This window comes from Xenopus laevis, chromosome 2L, assembly GCF_017654675.1.
Source record: "Xenopus laevis strain J_2021 chromosome 2L, Xenopus_laevis_v10.1, whole genome shotgun sequence".
In the NCBI taxonomy this organism is placed as follows: domain Eukaryota; kingdom Metazoa; phylum Chordata; class Amphibia; order Anura; family Pipidae; genus Xenopus; species Xenopus laevis.
In genome coordinates, this window is record NC_054373.1 from 143,789,765 (window position 1) to 143,811,435 (window position 21,671).

General features: G+C 39.8%; 1 protein-coding gene across 4 annotated transcripts in view; it reads right to left on the minus strand.

The window, feature by feature from the left end:
• Positions 1–21,671, minus strand: part of itga7.L (integrin subunit alpha 7 L homeolog) — a 99,421-nt gene that overhangs the window by 61,873 nt on the left and 15,877 nt on the right. The gene's annotated exons all lie outside the window — the stretch shown is intronic.

The following is a 21,671-nucleotide window of genomic DNA, read 5'->3' on the forward strand; positions in this document are numbered from 1 at the left end:
ACTCCACTAAAACACTCCTTTGCTCAGCCTCTGGAAATGCTTACTCTATAAACAGCTTAACATTTTAATTGCAGCAGCTAAGGAACTGTGCATGAGAACCTCTCAATCCAATACCTCCTGGGACTGGGAGACAGCAGTGCCTCTCCATCAGCACACACTCTATTCCCAGGCACACTGTCCCAGCACAGATGTTCCCAGAGCTAAAGGAGGAATCCAGATTTCTGCCCGCTTTATGGTTTCTAAATCAAGATTTCCAGCACATCTGAACAAATTAAAGGGGATGTAAACCCCAAAAAAAATTTTTAAATAACAAAAGAAAAATATACTCCTGTACAATTTCCCATTATATGCTCTATAAAAGTATTCCATTGTTTAAAGTTCTTTGTAAATGTAATTGCTATTGAAATCAATAGTTTGTTTCTACCCCTTTCTGCACTGTGGTTCTGTCTCTTGAAAAAATGTAGCAAAAGTCAATTAGAGAACATGAAAGTGAATGCTCATGCGTTGCCTGCAATGGGAAATAGCATATTTTAGAGGTATGGGGATAATAGGTTTCCAGGTAATAGGTCACACATTACATTCATCAAAGCCTAGTCTATTGTCGGCTGTTTATATCTGATCACATGAAGCCAGAGAATCAAAACTATAAAGTCACAGGTACATTGTACTGTACCAAATGTAATTTATTTTAAGTTCTCCTTTAAAAGATTTAAGCTTGGGGAATATTTTACAGATAATTATATTTTTTAACATCTGTATGTCATTTGTCTGAGCTATGAACATCCTGCCTAGTTATTCAAATTCTGCTTTGGCAGGAATGTACCCTAAAATGTGTTATGGGGCGTGATTAATACCCTTCCCAAGTGTTCCACCCACATGGGGGAACACATTTTTGTCAGTTCACTGGCCCCAAAGCACTGCATACATGCATCAGCGCAATTGAAATACCAATAAAAACATTATACATTTCCCAACAGTTGTTGAATTATAAACTTTAGGTGGAGGAACCACAAATATACAGTGGATACAGTGCTTTATAAAGAGTAAAGAAACATTTCTGCAATTTACTCGACTGCACATAAATAAAGGGTAGCACTTAAGTTGCAATCCAGCCTGTCTCTAAAGCTGACCATAGACGCAAAGATCTGATCGTACGAATCGAGGATTCGTATGATTTTCGAACCGTGTGTGGAGAGTCCCGACATTTTTCGTCCGGCGGAGATCGGTCATTTGGTCGATCGGACAGGTTAGAAAATTTCTGTCGGCTGCCGATAATATCTCTGCGTGTATTGCCGATCGTACGATTTTCAGTGGGAGACTGTCACTAGCTTTGGTTGGACATAGATATCGTACGATTGCTGTCAGGGGCAGAACATTGCTGATCTGTTCTTTTACTAATCTGACTGGTAAGACTTTGATCTGAATGGTTAGTGGCGGGTCAGGAGATGGGAAAGTCCGATCGTACGATGATTCGTACGATCGGATCTTTGCATCTATGGCCAGCTTTACAAAGCATGACTGACTGGTAATCGTATTACAGGTATGGGACCTGTTATGCAGAATGTTTGGGACCTGGGGTTTTCTGGAAAAGGGATCTTTCCCTAACTTGGATCTTCACACCGTTAGTCTACTAAAAATCATTTAAAAATTAAATAAAGTCAATAGGCTAGTTTTGCTTCCAATAAAAATTAATTATGTCTTAGTTTGGATCAAGTACAAGGCACTGTTTAATTATTACAGAGAAAAAGGAAATAATTCTTAAAAATTTTAATTATTTAGATAAAATTGAGTCTATGGGATATAGCCTCCTCGTAATTCGGTGCTTTCTGATAACAGGTTTTCGGACAATGGTTCCGTGGCTACCGTACCAGTATACTAAGAGAAAAATCCTCCTATGATCAGAACAATTAACACAGTTGTCAACTCCAGATGATGCAAAATGGCTGTCCCAAATTACATTAAATATTACACGAATATCATTGTTGTGGCCAGAACTTACTATTGCTTCATTCTATATTTTTCCTATGGATGGCCTTTAACAATCTTCATTATTACTTCCAATAGAGCTACTTGTGTTATGAGCCATTACCATAGGCAAAAAGTGATATGATACACAGTCCATGGGCCTAATCAGACAAACATGGCCATTAACAGTATCCTCCCTAGTGGGGCAACTCTCTAAACCTTTCTCATAGCCTGTGCAGAAACATACCATAAATATATGCTAACATATACACCCCTGTACAAACCACAAATCTGCAGAATGTCTGAGGGTACGGTGTCCCATTGCAAAGGAGCACTGCACTTGCTAGTTCAAACATTAAAAGAGGTGAGCAACCTGCAGAAAAAACACCCAAAAATGCAAAATCTTGTATGGACTTGCAGCCATAGGGTTTAGAGACCACTAGTAAATACCTACTACCCATAACCATAAATGTCTGAGGCAATAGAAAGACAAAATCAAACATTAGGCTCACACACTGCTGATAGCTATAGACTAAAGCTGGCATTGCCTCCACTCCTCACCAATTCTACAGCTGATTTGTACTGGACAAAATGACAGCAAACATGACCAATATTTGGCAGTGGCCCAACTAGATACAGTGGTGGATTAATGACGTATGGGGCCCCTAGGCTGAATCCACACAGACTCCCCTTCTAGGCTACTGCTGGGTCCAGATGCATGCAGATCCAGACACGTGTGCACCTGAGCTCTCTACCTCTATACGCTGGGTAGGGTTGGGGTGTCTGCCTTCTTGTTCCGGACCAGACCCAGCAATGCAAATAAAAAAAAATATTAAAAGAAAAGAGAAATAATAATCGAAAAAAGGTATATGAGCCCCTGATCACACTGGGCCCCTAGGCTATAGTCTAATATAAATCAAAATCCCATTGTACAAGGCCTGCATCAATATTATCAATCTATATAGGCCCACCAACATGGTAGCCAAAACAAAATGAACTAAAATAGCTGGGCGTGCACACTGATGGAAAATCACAAGGGATGATATAACAAAGACTTTTACGTTTTACAGTTGAATTTAGTTAAAAATAAAAAAGAAAGTATGCAGTATTAGATATAACTGCTGTGTTTATTATGCGATGACACACTACATGGTCCAGGCCTTGTCCTTTATCAAATTTAGTGATGGCAACTGATAAAATATTGGTTTGCCATCTTACTTTTATGAATTTTTTAAATATGTTTTATGTAACATTTTATTGTAAAGAAAATGATGACATTTGTTTGTTGGATAACAATATCATTTCCTTTAAAGGGACCTCTCTATTTGTTCTTTTGCTAAAGGATCTAATAAAAAACATATGTTAGAGACAGTCAGACAGCCAAATGGTTAATGGATCAGTCCACAAAAGAGAGGGGCAGGGAGATGTTCAAAGATAGAGAGACGGGTAAAAATAAACTGGAATTCTCTCCAAATAACTCACTGGGGAGCTTTACCAAAAAAGGAGGGAGCTGAGTATTTATCTCACTAGCCTAGTGGACCCTGGAGAGGAGCAGACAGGGATTAGGGGTTGGGAAGCTAAAAGAACTGTATAGACCCATTTTCTGCCCCAGCAGCAACATCTACCAAGCCTTTCAGTTTTTAATGAAGTATAACAGCACCTAGGACCTCAACCACTGGGCTGTTTACAATATCTTTCGAAATCTTAGGCCAGTGGGCTGTTTCTCCACCTGCAAGTCGAGAAAAAATTGTGCCAAGCTGATTTGCTCCCATTCACCTGATAAGTGCACTGACAGGCCCAGATTGGATCGTTTTTTCATCTCCTGGATGAATCTTTCTGTCATTCCTGGTGACAGGTGGATTCAATTAACTTAATGGCAGGTGACGTGCGTGATAATCTACTTGCGGGAAACTGTTAATAGAGAATACACCCTCAATGCCCTCCTAGGTCCTAGGCTTAGGTTAAAAAAAAGTCTTTGTCATCTGCAACTGATTCCATTAAATATAAATAGGAAATTGCAGACACTGGCACTGACAGACAGGAATAACTGGGAAGCACTTACCTTCCTAGTCAAAACAATTTTCCAGTTCACTGCCTCACTTACCCACTGGCATCTTGTATCTTAGAAATCGCCTTCACCCCATGATTATACACAGGACGGCACTCGTTTGTTGTTGGTCTACAGGTCTCAGCATTCTTTAACATATTCTCGTTTGTTGTTGGTCTACAGGTCTCAGCATTCTTTAACACATTATCAAGGATTAAAACAGGAAGTTCTATTCTAGCAATTGTAGGGCAGTAGTCTTATTGCAAGAGAGTTTGCAGCTCTCCAGGGTCAAAGGCCCCATTATTCTCCAATAAGAATCTGATCTGAGTAAATCTCTCTATGTGCCTCATGCAAATGTTACGTGCAGTTTTTCTATCACAGAACAATTAGCAGTAGTATGTATGTCCTTCCTTTTGATAGTTCAGTACATTACATTGTACTGGGGGGGGGTTCAGTCAGACAGTTTAATGGAGGATTTTGATTCCCTTTAACTAGCTACAAATTCAGCCCACAACAAAATGTTGAAAAACATGCATTTTTTATTATTATTTGCCATTCCAAAAGCCCATTTCTGAATATGAGCAAATTTCCATTAGACAGCCTTTGAAGTTCAAGTTCACACAGTTCCCTTCTGGAACCTGCTGCAGCTGGAGTTATATTCAGGGTGGGTGTCACATTTAACAAAAGCATTATTCTCAAACCATCTCTGCTCCCCCCCCCCCAATCATTCTGAATGGTTGGATCCCTAGGCAATGCCACAGATTCCCTAAATTCCTCCTGCTGCCAACATCATAACTGCATACCCTCAAGTGCTGCTTGTAGAGAGAGACAAAAACGCACTGTGCAAGGGGCGGGGAAGAACCTTAATTAACTAGGGAATTTCTCTATATTTACTTTACTTATGTCTGTGATATAGGCAGATACAGAGGGTATTGCTTTGGGATAATGGGGCACATCTGAGAGAAACCACAATATGATGTGATATCTGCTTCCCACAATCTGACAGCTATACAATAAGCCAAAATAAATAATGTGGTGACTGATGTCCACAAAAATAACTGTGTCACATACTACTCCATTCTGCATAGTGGCTTTATATTTTATTATGATCTGTGCCACAAACGCAGCATTTTGTCAGCTGAATAGAGAGTCTCTGGTGATAATGTTCTGAATACTTAAAATACTTCATGTAACGTGTGGATGAGCCACAGAGTAAGGAAGTCATACATATATAGAATATATAGAGTTTATTGCTTATCATTTTTATTTATATCCCTATTTTGTGGCACACTCAAATGTAGCATGAATTCAATTTTCTGTCCAATGGTGTTTGAAGGCTAATGATGAGCAAATCTGTGCTGCTTCACTTCGCCCAAAAATTAGCAAAACACATTGCAATTAATGGGAAGGGGGTTTCACAGCAAATGTTTACATTCATGACCTTTTTTTGCTGCTACTTTTTTAACTACAGAGGAAGCAGACCCTGCGGTTGCAGGGGGGGCCTGAAGGTATAGGGGCCCCATGAGGCAACTATTTCACATACAATTTCAATAAATATTGGAAAAACAGGTCAACCTGGAGCTGAAAAATATTTTACTGTGGGGCCCAGTCATATCTAGTTACATCACTGTGGCCATTTTTTTCTGGGGGAAACCTGGCAAAAAATGTCATCAATCAGCACAATTCTGAAAACAAGTAGTGCTGCAAATAGGGTGACTGGCAGTAAATGTGCGGATGGGGGTGAATGAGGAGAGAAGCTGGCATTAAGTTGGTGGATGGTGACAAAGGAGCAGGCAGGGAGTTGCAGGTGGATGGGGGTGGCAGGTACTGTTATTCTCTCTCTGTCACCTTCTCGTTTATTGCCCTTTCTTAATATTTCTACACATGCCTTCCTAAAATCTTCTGCCCTATCTATTGTGCTTTCTGTTTTACATTTTGTTTCCTTTGTCCCTTTCCCTTTTGCTACCACCTTGTTCTCTGCTTTCCTCTCCTGGTTTTCCACATTTCCACATCCTCAATTTTGGCATGTACCAAATAAAATACTGATTGTATTCGTATGATTTCCTAAGGAAACAACATTTTGAGCCTGCTATTAGATTCCGCTTCTTTTGAGGATGAAAATATTCAATACAGAAAATACTGAAATATTGAATGCCTCAAATGATGATATTGTTAAATATCAATTACCGGTATGATCAAATCAATAGACTATTTTGATTAATTCAATCAAAATGCCATCAAACACTGAAAGGCTGTAAATTCTTTAAGAAACAGGCAGAACTCCCCATTCGGGGGAGATAAATCTGCTCCTGTGTCTTGGTGTACATCAATAAATGTCTGGGACTGGGAGTGCCCAACTTGCTGTGATTCTTTCCCAATGTAATTACTGACATTATCACCTGTGCCCCATAAACGAAGCATTTGCTAAACTGTGTATTATTCCTTTAGTTGTAGACAGTCCATGTGCGTCTTTACGTTACTTCTATTATTAAATAAAGGCCATACAAGATTGTAGTCCACCAAACACTCATGCCTACTCAAGGCTTTATATCCTTTATAAGCAACAGAAATGTGTAGAATGCTATAAGATTAGACTGCAGTGCACACCCATGCACAGACAAAATAAACTGGGAAACTGTGTTTGTGTCTAAAATATAGAATCATAACAGTTGCTTTGATATAAATCTCTGTTGCATTCTTCTTTGATTTGATTTAACTCACGATCGCATCTCATTAAATGCTGGGTTTTACTTCCAATAGAACATCTGTATCCTTCCCATAGAAATTAATTTAGGAAGGGTTTAGGATTCAGTTGGGTGGGATGTACTATAAATATCATTTTGTGGCTGCTAGGTCGAGGTCATGACAAAAAAAGAACAAGTGACATAATTCTCTAAGCTCTGTAATAACACATAGAGAGAGAGACCACAGCCTTGACTAATAATTATTATTATTGGTGCTTGATATGTACTTAGAGCAGTATCATAAATCAGACACTGTCTGAGAGGAAAGAGTGGAAGGGAAAGAGTGTGGACAGCCCAAATCTAAATATTCTTTATTCCTCTGAGGCTCATCTGACTGATTTCATGCAAGGCAATTTAACAGATGGTGACTAAAATGTCACAATGGAGTAGGGTTGCCACCTGACTGTGATTTTATACTAATCTTTTTATATTTTTAATATTAAAAAAAAACAGTGATTTTGGAATATCCTAATTAAGGTTAATGGGAGGCAATGACAATGCCCCAGCTTCTATGAACCTCTTGGGCTTATGAAAGTGACCTGTAGGCATACTAGAGGGCTGGATGGATTATTAGATGGAGGACAATTTTGTTTTATTATAGTCTATTTCTAATTTTATTGATGGTATAAGGCAACATGGGTTACTGATCTGATACTCTTCTGTTGGGTCAGCAAACCAGCCACAATTCTGTTCTCAAGGCCTATTTTACCTTAATCCCACAGTTAGTCAGAAACAGAAAATGCCTTTTGCAGAGTACAGATGGCATAGAGATGAATAAAGCAGCGTGTCAGACCCTGCCTATTGATCCCTTTTTTAATTTTAGGATCATGAATTATTTATTAGTTGTCCAGACGTCAGATAAAATGGAATCAGTTGAATACTGAGCACGAACACACTGACCAAAATATCCCACAGTCTTACAAATGCCAATAATTACCCAAGAAGATTTCATTTAAACCAAATATGCAGCTCATCAATAATCTGCAGGCAAAGTATTTCCTTGAGCATCAGAATTCTACAGTTACAAATGCTTTGGAGCACCAGTGGCATTAAAATTAAAATTATCCGTAAATGTAATTGGTGTAAAAAGCAATATTTACCTGTCCCATTCTAGTCTCTACACTGCTGATAGTGACTCTTTAAACACTGTAGCAGAATCCAGCTGATCTACAAATAAACACGCAAATTACTGTTGACATTAAAGACTTAAGGACAGCAGGCTTCTTCTATACAGTTTCAGAGTCAGAATTAGCACTGAATAATGAGATAAAGAAATGTTTATTGTTATTGCAATGACACTAACGTGTTTTATGAATGAATGTATATTGGAAAGTGTCTTAAAATTAATTTTGGGTGAGGTTCCACTTTAAGTGAGTAGTCAGGGAAAAGATTTAACATTTGATCCAGTAATGAGGCGATTATCTCTGCTGGTTTTCTTAAATTAGATTAGGTATATCTCTTTGGGAAGAGATGACCATTCTCCCTATAAATATTCATGGAGTCTCTCAGCGCCAGCATTTATCATCTCTTACAATATTCACTGGTATTACTGCAAATACTCAGCTGCTCCGGAGAAAGGCAGGGTACCCACAATCCGCTTCCTTTCAATCATAATCAGGTGGAAGGAGTAAATGTTGTTTTGTGCTGGATCTGATCTGTTTGGGCTTTCCTTTTCTCTAAGTTAATAGGTCTACCTTATTTGGCAAATAGCAACAAGATCTGTACAAAAGCCGTATCTAATAGTCCTGATGTTAAAAGACCATCTCAGGACTGTGACTGAGAAATAACCCACTGTGTTAAGCAGCTCACACTCTTACCTTTTATCCAACACCTTGACCACTGTAAAAGTCTACAACAATGGTGTATATGCCTTCCAAAGAGGGTTTCATTGCAGTATCATCAAGTCAGGGTTTCAAGTTTTTATAACATTAGAAATAAAACCATTGCACCTGTGCAATTTCCTACTGCAAAAGTCAATGCCATCATTGTCATTATCAGTACAACCTAAAGGAACATGTGCGGCCTAAATTAGAGTCCTGCGAGGAAGCAATTTTTGAAATCCAGATCCAAACTGCAGGCTGTGAGCTGGACCCGCAACCTGGATTTTTACCCACTACCCCACACACAACTGCCTTATCTGCAACCTGATCCGTGTCCCACTGATCACCATTAAACAGGAAATACTGTTGCTACAAACCAGAAGTGACATCATCAAAAGTTGGTTTACAAATGTTTACAAATGTTTAAATTAGTCAAATATAGATAATACCTGCAAGTTGACCCGGAGACACGTACCTATACCCGCATCTGAAAATTCTACCAGCAGGTTATACTAATTGTTTGCAGGTAACTGTGGGTACCCAACCCGCTGCAGGACTCTAGCCTAGCTTGCTCCAAAAAAGCATCCCATAGCATATGATTAGGAATGCAGCTAATCTACTATTTGGGATTTGGCCGAATCCCTGAATCCTTCATGAAAGATTCAGCCGAATACAAAATTGAATCTGAATCCTAATTAGCATATGCAAATTAAGGTCAGGAAGTGGAAAAAATGGAAAAAATGGAAAAAGGCATATGCAAATTAGGATTCGGATTAGTTTCAGCCAGGCACAAGGACTAGGCTGAATCTGAATCCTATAGGATAAAAAATGGATCAGCGCCTTTGGCAACGGAGTCAAGCACTTGACTCCATTGCCAAAGGCGCTGATTCATTTTTTATCCTATATGAAGCATTCTACAGTTGAGAGACTGAAGTAGGACTGGCAGGAGGAAACTAAACTAAAGGACTAACTTTTCTCATTTCTGGTGCATATTTTGCATTTTGTGCAGTGTATTGCATTTAGAGAATTTTTTGTGTAAATTTGGTGAATCCGAATACTGCTGATAAAGGCCGAATCCTGGATTCGGTGAATCCCTACATATATTACCCCCCAACCCCAATAACATATGGTCCACAGTTTGCCTTAAATATAATATATAACTACCAGTGTTTCCAAAGATGAATCAAACAGTCCAACATTCCCTCAGCTGTGTAGTATACATCAATAGTCTATAAAGTATGGTTAGTTTATTACATAGTCTGAAGTGTCCCTCTGCAAAAATGCATCCCACAGCTCCCATTTCACCAACAACTGTGGCTCATTTATTAACACTGGGCAAATTTGCCCATGGGCAGTTACCTATAGCAACCAATCAGTGATTAGCTTTTTAAAGCCAGCTGCAAGTAGAACAATGAATGCAAAAATTTGATTGGTTGCCATGGGTTACTGCCCATGGGCAAATTTGGCCAGTGTTGATAAATGACCCCCAGTATATCACATAGCCCATCATTTCTACAACACTGCCGGATACAGAACCACAGAGCATCAAACAGCAGCACAGAGTAAACCAAACAGAGAATCACACAGAGTCTATTTTTTTTTTTTTTGAGGGGAGCCATTTTTTTTTATCCATTGGAGGGTGCTGTTTATGCAGCAAAACTCACTTAAAAATGTTGCTCATCACTAGCTACCTGCTATGGGTTACTGCTCCTGAGCAAACATAGTGCATTTTATTATGCAACACCCTATAAATCACAGTTTGCTCAAGCTTTGTGCTCATTCTTGCATGCAAATATTGCTTCCAAACAATTGTGGAGCACACAGAAAGTTTGTGTGCAGTTACACGTCTGAGTACTGTCCCATGATATGATTGTTTCATATCATACTTCATATGGGTATCAAACTAACAACCCTGTGACTTTTGAATGAAAACAAACTGTGAGTTGTAGTTGTAAACCAGATTCTCTGTAAACGTGCCACCAAAGCATTAAATTATTTCTCGCCTATCTGTTCATATCCCTCTTTCAATAAGATAGATTCCACTTTTAGTATAACCGAACTTGTTTTTGCAGCGACCAATCTCCCCAAACGCCTTCCCTCACTCTGCGCCGGCTAAAATGCAAAAATGCCGGCGCTAATCACACGCGGCGATTCCTTTTCCCGAAGTCGACCAAAGTTTCCTCATGAGGAAACAATAAAGTTCAGGCACCTCATACAGCAAATGAGTTTTTAATTGCTCTCCATCTATTGTCTACAAAGACATCACATTCCACAAAGTGTTGTCTGACTCAAGCCTGGGAGTGCCATTGCCGCTCCCCCAGAAGAATTTCTGGAAATTATTTCACTTATTTTAATTAAATTGATGAACCAAATTCACTCCTGTGTCTGACACTCCCCATCTGCAACTGTAATGTTTCATTGTGTTTGCCTGTTCAGCATTAAAGGTTAATTAGAGAAGGTTTACTGTAAAGATCAGGAAGGACTGGTGGAATGAAGGGAAGCAAACCAAAAAACTTAAGGGGCAAATAAAAGTCAGGACAAGGAAGGAGAACAAGGAAGGGTGAGGCCTTTGCTATAAAAACCAGATGTACTGCTTGTGGAATCATACTGTACATATATCTACATACATACAATAGTGCATGCAAAATGTGTCTGAATTAGTGCTAATCATTTAGTCTGCTTTTTTCACTTTGTTAGATATAAAAGCCCTGACTGAAGGCCGAGCATTCCTAGAACAATATCTGGGGACCATTATGACCATGGTTTAATCTGGTTAATCTGAATAGAAGTACTATGAGTTAATGGTTGGGTCACAACAGGTGGTTTAAATGCATACATTTACACACTAGTGGTGTTAGAGACATTTCCAATCAGGGCATAAATCCGTTAAGTGGCCAAAAATGGTGGACTAAAGCCTTAGATGGCTGTTATAGCCGAATCACACTCAAAGATGTAAAAAATGTGCTAACCTGAAAATGAGACATGAAACACAGACATATATTGCATAGGGCATATGAAAGACCTGGCTGCCAATATTCAGAGCCATGATTTATTGACATCCCCACAAATCAAACACTGCCTCTTTTGTCTTTGTGTTGCACTGCTGTTAAAATAGATTGTTGGAACAGATACTTAATGGGGCATGTTAGTGTATAATATTCTGTTTAGATTTATATCATCTCAGTCTGCCCAACCTCAAAACAAGTCAACCAGACCAGTTTAGATATGGGGCACCAGCAATACAGGGAAAGATCCAAGCAATTACTTTACCTTCAACCTTAGGCCAAGGCAAGTCAAAGGCTGGTAATACAGGGAGATGTTTCGCTAAAACTGAAACTGTACAATGACATGTACAGTATAGCTAAATGGAGCCAGTAATGCTTTATATATATCCTAGCATTCAAAAATGATGTCACTAAGAGGGGAATTGCCCTGAGACATCCATGACCAAGATGCTCCAAAAAGTTTAATAATGGTTGGTGGTTCACCTTTATGTTAACTTTTAGTATATTATAGAATGGCATATTCTTAGCATTATTTGTTTTGCACAGTTTTTGAATTATTTGCATTTACACATGCTCTGTAAGTCTGCAAATAGGGTTGCCACCTTTTCTTATATTTTTTACAGGCTGGAGGGGGGGCGGAACAAAAGGGGCGGGGTCATGATGTCAAAAGGGGTGGGTCGTGCCGTCAAAAGGGATGGGGCCACCATAGACTGAGGAGAAAAGGTAAATTACAGGGGATTAGGGGCAGGCTGAGGGCTCTTTTTGAAGGGTATTAGAAATTTACCAGCAGCTACATTGGCGGTAAATTTGTAATACCGGCCCCGGCCTTGGCAGGTGTTTTACCGGCTAAGCCGGTAAAATACTGGCCGGGTGGCAACCCTAGCTGCAAATGTATTGTTATTGATACTTGTAATTGCTCATCTTTCTATTCAGGCCTCTACTATTCCTATTCATATTCCAGTCTCTTATTCAAATCAGTGCATGGTTGTTAGGGTAATTCAGACCCTAGCAACCAGATTGCTGAAACTGCAAACTAGAGAGCTGCTGAATAAAAAGCTAAATAATGCAAAAACCACAAATAATAAACGAAAATTGCATCATACTAAAAGTTAATTCAATGGTGAACAACCGCTTTAAAGCAGAACAAAGGGCTCCATTAAAATTAAATCAGCTCTTGCAGCAATGCTTATTCTATCATTCTTCTACCCAGGGGTTAGTTTACTGTTCAGGAGGCTCTTGAATCAATGGGTGCCCACACCTGACACAGTACTGTGCTGGGCTCTGGAAAAATTAAGCTATATCCCTCCAGACCCCAGTACCGTGCCATGAAGAGGGTTATGGAGGGTACCTTTTCTAGGAAGCTTCTTTTTGGAGAGATTTCCTAAATAGGGAATCAACCCATGGGAATACATTTTTCAATACAGCTCACCATAACACTTAGAAACACTTAGAAATGCTCACTGCCTTTAAATGATTGTTAAAATAACAGAAGATTGTGCAATCTTGTTGCAGACAGACATTTTAATCGCATGATAAATGTAGTGTTCTCAAGACATAATTCGGATAAAGAATTTCAGAAAGTAATGCTGTACCAGCCACCACAAGGCTCAGCTTGGAAAAATGCAACAGCAGCAGGACAAACTGACATGAAATACAAGTAACTTTGCTTCTTTTGCATTATTAATATAACATTATATCCCCACTGGGCAAAAGAGTTTCCTTTGGGAATGTGAGATTATTTATATGTATAATGATGCTTATGTATTGATTCATTCCAATCATACAGTTTAATATAACACAGCAGTACTGCCACCACCAGAGAATATGACTGCTATACCAGAACACACTTGTCATTCCTCACCATATATAGTATATAACAGCAATTAGCTATCAACTCTTTATTAACCCTGCTGCGTCCACGGCCAAGTAAATCAGAAGTATATAACTGTGGGAAATTGGCTTTTAATAAGGATTTTGTATATCACTAGTCTTATATTATGGTTCCTGAAAAAATATATTGCAGACCACAGGCCAGCAAGGGCATCAGAGGAAAGATATAAAGACCGAGAAGGATTGAGGTACTGGAGACCTGTCCAAATTCTAAATAGAATGCTACCAGAAATGTAAGGCAACAGTTTAATTCGGAGGTCAGGACAGAACAAGACAGGCAGCAGACAAACATTGTCAAATAGACAGAAAGGTCAAAAGTCCAATAAACTTAAAGGGGTTGTTCACATTTGAGTCAACTTTTAGTATGACGTAGAGTCATTTTGTATTATTTGTCGTTTTTGCATTATTTAGCTTTTTATACAGCAGCTCTCCAGTTTTCAGTTTCAGCAATCTGGTTGCTAGAATTATTATATTACACTAGCAACCATGCGCTGATTTGAATAAGAGACAGGAATGAATAGGAGAGACCTGAATGGAAAGATGAGCAATAAAAAGTAGCAATAACAATAAATGTGTAGCCTTACAGAGCATTTGTTTTTTAGATGGGGTTGAAAGCTGGAAAAAGAAGATGGAAAAATCAAAACTATAAAAAAAAAACATGAAGACCAATTAAAGAGTTGCCTAGAATCAGCCTTTGTATAACATATTAAAATTTCATGTAAAGGTAAACCACCCCTTATTTAAATGATGAACAAACTATTCTACCATATTAAAGTAGATCTGACACCAAGGGGCTGATTCACTATGGGTCGAATATCGAGGGTTAATTAACCCTCGATATTCGACTAGGAATTGAAATCCTCCGACTTCAAATATCGAAGTCAAAGGATTTAGCGCAGAAAAATTCGATGGAACGATCGAAGGATTTTAATCCAACGATTGAAGGAATATCCTTCGATCAAAAAAACTTAGGCAAGCCTATGGGGACCTTCCCCATAGGCTAACATTGACTTCGGTAGCTTTTATCTGCCGAACTAGAGGGTCGAAGTTTTTTTTAAAGAGACAGTACTTCGACTATCGAATGGTCGAATAGTCCAACGATTTTTAGTTCGAATCCTTCGATTCGAAGTCGTAGTCGAAGGTCGAAGTAGCCCATTCGATGGTCGAAGTAGCCCAAAAAAACCTTCAAAATTCGAAGTTTTTTTACTTCGAATCCTTCACTCGAATTTAGTGAATCAGCCCCCAAAAGTGTTCTTTGCTGAGCCACCAACACTTACAATAAAAATGTGAGTTTTGAATAACTTGGCCAAGGTCTCCTAAGGTCACACGAGGTGCAGCCTTGTTTTGCGATTTCATGCTGATATCTGCACCATGTGACTGCACACAGGCCAATGAGGTGCCGGTCAGTGTAGAGCAGGGGGGAACATGACGGCTATTCTCTTTCTGTACAGAAAATGCATTCTGAGACATAAGTCTAAAGTCAGGACCCCGCCCAGACCTTAAATGATTCTTTTATGCAAACACTGGGGGTCATTTATCAACACTGGGCAAATTCGCCTATGGGCAGTAACCCATGGCAACCAATCAAATAGCTGCATTCATTGTTCTACTTGCAGCTGACTTTAAAAAGCTAATCACTGATTGGTTGCTATAGGTAACTGCCCATGGGCAAATTTGCCCAGTGTTGATAAATGAGCCCCACAGCGTCTGCTGGTTCTGTTTATATTCCTGTGTTCCAAGTGATACCTACCTTCAGTACTTCATATCATGACAATTTTCATTTAATATAAGATTTTCTGTGCATAATACCTCATTTATGATTAGAGAATACATGGACAGTAAATGTTTCGTAGAAGCTTTCTTTCTAGCTTGCATGGTCCATATTTCATTAAGCTGACATCTGCCATTTATGTAGTGCTGGGTGAATTTATTCGCCAGGCATGGACTCACTGTGAATTTCCGCATTTCACAACCTGCGAATTGTTTAGCGGAACTGCTGCAAAAATTCTAAATAATTTTGACGTCCATTGACTTTAATGCATTTGGACAAAAAAGTTGCATGTGTAAAAATTGTCGCTCATGTGAAAATTGTTGCACGCCAAAATAACTTTGATGCCCATTGACATAAATGCATTTTGTGAATTTTTCACTATTTCACAAATTTTTTCATTGTTTCACAAATTTTTCGGCAGGCGAAACAGGACAGATTTACCCATCACTACATATATGTATTATCACATATCTTTCCTTCCATATCTTCTCTTTGTTATTATTTAGAAATGGGGAATGGCCAGTGCTGTATTTAGCATAATGACATGATGTCACAAGCAGATCTGCCCTATGTCACTTTTGCCCCCTTCCATGCTCCAAGGCCTTTTTTAAATTTTTTTTTTTTTGTTTCCGTGGTTTGGGACTTTGGTAGGTGAGGCACAGCTTCGGCGCTGTCAAGAAGGTCCTGGCTATTTTGAAAAGTGCAGCGCAGCCATTCCCCCATTTAGGCCTGGGCTCGGTACAAGAGTACCCACTGGCACCCCTGATGGCGGCCCTATAAAGATGTCCCTGAGAATGACCATGGTATAGGCATACAAGGCAAATAGTTGGGTGAGCAGGAGGGCCAACCAACACCTGGGTCAACTGGGAGTTTTCTGGTATCCAGTGGGTCAGTCTGACACTGGATAATTGATCTCCTTACGCATAGTGACTCTATAGTCCATTACCTAAACTACGACTAGTGAAATGTAACAGTTTCACATTTCTCCTGCGTTATTCCAGCAGTTGCAATACGGTTCAGCCAAAAGAAACGGAGTATATTGCATGGTCAAAAAAGAATCTAATCTTGAAGTCCAACATTATAATTATATACCCTGAGCATCCCAAACAAGGAAATAAAGCATGCAGAGGGGTGTCACTTCATACATAATATTCATAAGGAAGATTAACATTTTACCTGGAGTTTTAAAATGATTTATGCTGGTATAGACTGCCTTGTGATGAATTAAAATTTGAAAGCTATGGATGATAAAGCATTTTTAGGCTTAAACAGTGGCGTAACTACCGGGGGAGCAGGGGGTGCGATTGGGCCAGGGCCCACACCCCCTCAGGGCCCCCCGGCAGCTCGCGCACCACTGTGTTTTTACCTAATGGGGCTGTAAATGCAGCCGTTTCCGGGTGTACGGAGGGGGACGGGGCCCAGCTGCACGTCCCACGCCAGGGCCCGTCCCCCTCTAGTTACGCTGCTGGGCTTAAAGATAAAAAATGGTGTAAGCTAAACTGTTTCATGTTTGGAGTAACTGCAAATGGAACAGTAAAGCAAGATGATGGCTATAACAATATATCATGCATTTCTAACCCTGTTAGAAAAGGGATCTCAAACAAATGTTGGACAGCAGCCAGGCTTAAACTGAATAATTCGGAATATATGTAATTTAGAGAATACCTACAAGAAACACTTTAAATAGCTCCAATGGTTCAGCGCCTGGGTTGAATGACTGGATCTCTGGGAAGCTCTAGGCAATATTATTGGACAGGATCTGCATACACACACAAAATGTGATTTGGTTGTCTCAAATTCTTGGCTTACACAAAGTGCATTAAAGTCAATGGGAGTTTTTTCTTGTGGCAAATTCTTTTGTCTCTGCGACTTTTTTGTCCAAATGCACTTAAGTCAATGTGCGTTTTTCTCTGTGCGACGTTTTTGTCCAAATGCATTAATGTCAATGGCCGTTTTTTCTTATGGCGACTTTTTTGTCTCTGTGAATTTTTTGTTCATGGCTGGATAAAAAATGAGCTCATCGCTAGAAATCGCATAATGTATTTATCGATACAAATACAAGGGAAGACAGTACAGCAGAACATAATGTGGGTGGCTTTAAGAGAAGGTTATTTTGGGCAACAGCATGGCTATGCTTATATTTAGTTTTTATGGGTGACAAAAATGCAGAGCAGGAAAACATGGAGGAATTGGTCATTTGTGCCTGTCCCTTACAGTGTGATCTGTGGAAGCTCACAGGTGGCACAGACCATTAGGTAGAGCTGACAATTTTGAGCAATTTTGTAGGACTTCATACTGCCAAAGCCAGACAAATGCAAAAAATATTTAATGGAGTGTACATATAGTAACATATCATCGCAGGATGTGTTCAGACACTACTAGTGGGGATCTTGTCAGGACCCAATACAGTAAAGCAATGACTGTGAAGTCCCAGAAGATGCCGTGGTAAACCTGAGATATCATGCTGTATAAAAACTGTAATTCCTAGCTTCTCTGTGATATTGAGCTAGGCAACAGCCTGACGTAGCGCAAACTAATGCTTTGTTTTACTCTCTCCCTATTTGCATATTTGATACATTTTAAAGAGCCAAATGGATAATTGCAGACTACACTCCATTGTATTAATGCATATTACACGTACTACTGTTTGCTTTTAAACAATGATAGCTGTAAGAGAGCCATCCACTATCTTTGGGTTTATTTACATGAATAAGACTGAATTTCTTCCATTACTCAATAGAATTTCCACTTTGGTTAACACTGAAATCCCAGGATACCAACTTTTTTCAATCAGACAGTGGCTGCAGGTAAAACATTAATGGGCAGGAGCAGCAAGCTCACAGCAGCTTCTAATAAACTGGCTGTCAATAAGAGAGATTTATTTGCAGAAATGGATGACCACAAAAGTTGCACTAGGTAATCCAGTGCAGGGCCTTCTTCTCATTGCAGTCCATACGTGAAATATGTTGGTGTTATAAAATGAAATGATATTAATGATAACAGCCTAGAACAATGCCGGTATTGATTACTGGTAAAATTAATATTTTAGTATGCCCAAAGTTTTCTAACAATTTGCAATTTCTCTTTTCTATTTAGTGGTTTTTAACATATCTATCTTTTTAATTTTGCAACTCTCACGGGGGAATTCACAAAAGTGGAGACAGGGCAAATGTGGAGTTAAATTTGAGCGAAACGTTTGCACCAGGCAATCATTAAATGCCACATTCACAATTGTCAGCACTTTAAATTGTATAGTTCTCTCCAAAAAAAATTTTTATGTCAAAAAGTTGGAGCAAAGCAAAGTTTTCACATTCTGGCATTTTTAACCCCAGCAAAATGGAGTTAATGAATCTAAACTTAAAATTGGTATAAGTTGTATCACGAATTTTAGAAATTTGTGTTAAATAAAAAAATTAAAGTGTTTTAAAGTAATTAAAATAGAATGTACTGTTGCCATGCACTGATAAGTGCTTCAGAAAGACTATAGTTTATGCAAACAAGCTGTTGTGTAGCAATGGAGGCAACTGAAATAGGGCTAAATGGCACAGGTTAAATAGCAGATACAGGAACTCTGTAGAACACCATTTTATTCTTTAGAGCTTATCTGCTATGTAACCTGTGCCTTTGCTCCTTTGATTTGCACTTATAAAACTAGCTTCAGTAACACGTATTTATGGGGCAGACAGAAGTTACAGTACTGTATATCTGATTGGCACTGGACCACATGGCAAGTGCAAGAGATCTGGAATTGCATGCCAAAGTATTTCTTCCATTTTCTGCCCTGAGCAAAGACTCAGCAAATCTGCATGAGCACTATAGTGACCAGAATGGAGGCTATGCTATTGAAAAGAAATATACTAATGCAGTAAAGCATCTAAACAAATACAACACTAAAAGCAGCTTTCACTAACATATACCCCACAAAACCAGAGAAGTTTCAACTATAGCGCTCAACTCTTGTTGAAGTACTACAGTATTGCCAGTGCCCTTGACACCGAGGTCACAATTTCAGCTGAGAGCTACACAGAAAAAAAGGTGGAAAACTCAATTGAAGTCTATAGGGGAATTAGAAATTGAACTGGGAGATACATTTTCCCAATGAAAGTAAATCTGGCTCAAAATCGCAAAAAAATTTTCATAGAAGTATACTGACCATCAGATGCAGATGAAAATAAGCAATAAGAAACAGGATGAGAGTTAATTCTATAAAACCTCTAGTGAAGTCATGTGGGATTCTTAGTTTGGGCAGGCTAGTTAAGGTCTTTGGTTTCATAGTCATTTGGCACTATGGTTGCCATCCTGCCAGTATTTGAGCGGTCCAGCCGAAAAAGCACCAGCTAGGGTTGGAAATACAAATTCAGCAGCAATGTAATTGCCAGTATATTTGGAACATCTTATAAATCCCTCCCTTCCCTGAACATCTCTGCTGACAGTTACCCCTTATATGGAAATGCCCGCCAATTCCCTGCCAATTTCTCCCACCTGCCTACCCATTTACCCACCACTCCGCCCATATCCCTGCCCGGTGATGTCATCACCCAGCACATATGACATCACCACCCACTCCCTGACCCCAGGCCAGTTTTATTTAAGTTAAAAGATGACAACCTTAGTTAGCACACAGGTTCTCCATGTAGAACAAACAGTGTTACCATGATGTATAACCCCCCAGAACTGTTATATCATGTGGCATAATAAAAGTAGTGCCAATGCCATGCATAATGCCACATGAACAGATTGCAGGACAACTATAGGACAGTTTCCTTGTACAATACTGAGTGGTGTAGCAAATTACATGGGCCTCCCATCATTTTAAAGTCCCTTTTAACTTAGGGAATACATTTTTCATTAACATATTTTGAATATTATGTCCTGGACACATAGCAGAAAAAATGTTGTACCAATTCCATGCACAATGTCAGTAGAAAATATATACCGTTTCCATTCACAACACATGGCAGTTTCACATATAGTCCCGCAGGGCCGCCATCAGAAATCCCGCAGGGCCCCATACTAAAAAAATTCCTGGGCCCCCAGGGCTGCACCCACCACAAGCCCCACCTACAGGTCCACCCTCCCCACCCCACAGGTCCACCCCCCACCACACACTTAAAAAAAACATTGGTGGCTATGGTTCCCACATGTTAATAAAAAAATATTGCTGGTCAGGGCCCCCCCATTGAAAAAAAACATTTGTGTCAGGCCCCCCCATTAAAAAAAAAAACATTTGTGGTCAGGGCCCCCCATTAAAAAATATTGGTGGCTAGGACCCCCCCCCCACGTTATAAGAAAATCGGTGACCAGGGCCCCCCTTAAACGTCCATGTAAAAAATCTTGCCCCCCCCAGAAGTTTTAAAAAAAATTGGTGCCCAGGGCCCCACCACACAACAGGGACCTTAAAGGGAGGAGGGGAGCACAGGTGGCTGCATCTTCTTCCAGTGACAGCATTTTCTTCCATTATTGGTCACAGAATTTCAAGTCCTGGTAAAGCTGCATGGTGATTGGATGAGCTGGAGGAGAAGTTCAAACCTCAGCTATCCAATCCCTGAGCAGCTCACCTGGGACTTAAACTCAGTGACCAATAAGGAAGTAATGGACAGAAGATACCTCCCTTTGTGCTCCCGCCCCGCCTTCCCGAAGTCAGCAGCTCTCAGAAAGCAGGGGGCCCGGCTAATCAAGAAAGTGCGGCGTGACCGGGCCCCCCTTACCCTCGGGGCCCCCTACAACTCTCCCCCCTGTCCCCCCCTGATGGCTGCCCTGTAGTCCCGCCTGTAGCACATGGTGGAGAAGATACTGCAAGGTCATTCACTAGATCAGCCCCAAGCCTCGCCTGCTGTCATGCAAACATGGGAAAGTGAGGACACGGAGTGAGGTGGTGTTGACCAGGCGGAGTGCAGCATTCACACAGTGACAAGCCCCCTTGTGCTCCAGGACTATAGACAGAGCAGGGAGGTGGAGTGGGAGGTGGAAAGAAACAGAAACGTATGCAGAGAATATGCTAGAAGTATATTTCATGAATATGCATCTACTAGGATTATCAACCCTGTTTTATTTCTGTTGATTGTCAAAAAAAGGAGTTTTGTAAGAGCTGTACTCTTCAGTTCCTGCTGTTCTGATCATTTGGGCAATTGCCCTGACAAATGAAACAATGTAAAGGTGGTAATGCACATGTATGGCCCCTTGTACAGTATCTGTTTGTATGATCCACTGACCTTATAGATATGGATCATATGTTGTCAGACCATGTATGAGCAACTTTAGGCAGTCCCTAACTAAATACATACACACAGAGAATCAGACATACTCAGGCAGGCACACACAGACACAAATGCCACAGACACAAATGCAGACTCAAGCATATTAATTTAAATACATACACATTCTTTGTCAGGCATATGAAGTACTCAGGTATACTCAGGTATACTCAGG